We start from the raw sequence: 2,335 nt of genomic DNA on the forward strand, positions 1-2,335 counted from the left end.
CGGAGTTACAACAACAGGACCGGACCGGAGTTACAACAACCGGACCGGACCGGACCGAACTGGACCGGAGTTACAACAACCGGACCGGACCGAACCGGACCGGAGTTACAACAACCGGACCGAACTGGACCGGAGTTACAACAACCGGACCGGACCGAACCGGACCGGAGTTACAACAACCGGACCGGTCTAATAAAGTTCCAGCATTTCAAATCAAGAGCTTGGTTAGTTAGCAACAGAAGTGATGAGGAATGAACTATCTATGAGTTCTAGTTCTAGGAGGATGGAGAATAAAATCTGGACAGAATGTGGGAGAAGGACCTCGCTGCAGCAAACAGGAAGGGGCGGGACGGACCGCTGGCAGTCTCAGACCTTATTTGGAAATGGGACCATTGCACTCCGGAAGTGAAGGGGGCGCTATGTCCTATATTATCCGCGGTCTCCCGTTTTAATTTTCTTTTTAAATCTCTGATTTAACTTTATCTTTAGGAAGGAGTTTCTCTCTCAGCATATATTTGAACTTCTCTCTTATTTACTTCAGCGCAGCTCCTCCTTAGTCGCATCTTTTCGGGCCTGCTACTGCCTCTAGTGGCGTGGTGGTGGTAGCACAACTAATATAAATACATTACTAAATCAGAATACCATAGTCTTTATTATTTATTATTAATTCTCACATAACTAGAACCGCAAAAGATAAAGTCCCTCACAAAACACCATACCTTTTAATTTTCTTAATGTAGTAGAGCTAATTAAATGACATAAACAAAACCTGAAAGTGGTTCCAGTTTCACTCGTTGGAAAACCTGTTGAAACTACGGCAAATTTTAAATACCTTGGATCATTCCTGGACAGTCAGCTCAACTTTGCTGAAAACACTGACAACATTTTTAAGAAACGTCTCTATCTTTTAAGAAGACCCAGTGATCTTGGGGTTAAGTGCAACTCGTGCAAAACCTCTAGTTAGTTAGAGGTAACATTAGCTAACATTACCTCTAGTTAAGTAATTTAACATTTTAACAATTAGTTAAAATGTTAAAACTTAAAAATTTAACTTATGTTTTAAGTCATCTCAAGTTTTAACTGTTGAGTGTTTTAGCTTTTCATCTTCTCGGCTGGTTTGGTCACATGAGCTGCAGACTAACAGACAATCTTTTAAGAATACTTGGAAAAATAGTAGGTAAATGGTGGTGAAACCAAAAACATCTCTGTCTAAACTGTTTAGAGCATCCATCCTCTTTTTTGTGTTCTTCTGGTAACTATAGAACATCTATTAGAAGTCATTCATTGACAGTGCAATAATTATTCTTAGCCAAACTAAATGATAACATTTACCTGTAGCATGCTAAGTGTTTACTTGATGCACAAATTGTTGATATTGTGATTCTATTAATGAATTTTATTTTATTGTTTTAGAGTCAAAGAAAAATTTCCACCGTGGAAGACTAAATAATCATATTTTTCCTATATATAGGACTCTACCAACAAAACAAAAATGTGGATTATTGCTTGTTTAACAACCCTGGTTATTCATCTGTGAACCTAATTAATTTGTTCGTTATTGACTTTTGCTCAGTTAAATTTCTTATGTATATTTTGTATATGGTATTTTTATTGTTGTTGATAATGTTGTTTTTCATGTCATTTCTTTTCTTCCTCCTATAAGTGATGGAGATATATAGATATTATTTATTATGTATAAAGGTGTTGTTTATGTCCTAATTACCTAATTAGCTCTACATCCTGAAGAAAAATATGGTATTTTAGAAGATAATTTATCTTTCACGTTGCCAGTAATGGCGAAATTAATAGTAAATAATAAAGATTTTGTGGTATTCTCGTTTAGTGACATAATTATATTAGTTATGTTACCACCCCCACGCCACTAGAGGCAGTAGCAGACCAGAAAAGATGCGACTAAGAAGCAGATTTAGAAGTACATAGAAAACTACAGAATTTGTTAAAAGCTGTCAGCTGCGCTGAAGTAAATAAAAAAGAGAAGTTGAAGTACATGCTGAGAGTGAAACTCCTTCCTACAGATGAAGCTACATCACAGATTTCAAAAGAAAATGTAAACGGGAGAACGCGGATAATATAGGGAATAGCGCCCCCTTCACTTCCGGAGTGCAATGGTCCCATTTCCAAATAAGGTAAGAGACTGACAGCGGTCCGTCCCGCCCCTTCCTGTTTGCTGCAGGGAGGTGGACTTGGAATGTGGAGGAGAGCTGGGGTTAAAGGTCAAACCAGGCTGTTATTCATTTGTCTTTGTTTCCTGGTATTTTAAAATAAACGTTTTAACAAAAAATGTTCAAATTACTAATTTAAAAACTTAATAATC

The sequence above is a fragment of the Poecilia formosa genome, unplaced genomic scaffold (genome assembly GCF_000485575.1).
Source record: "Poecilia formosa unplaced genomic scaffold, Poecilia_formosa-5.1.2 Scaffold481, whole genome shotgun sequence".
Taxonomy (NCBI): domain Eukaryota; kingdom Metazoa; phylum Chordata; class Actinopteri; order Cyprinodontiformes; family Poeciliidae; genus Poecilia; species Poecilia formosa.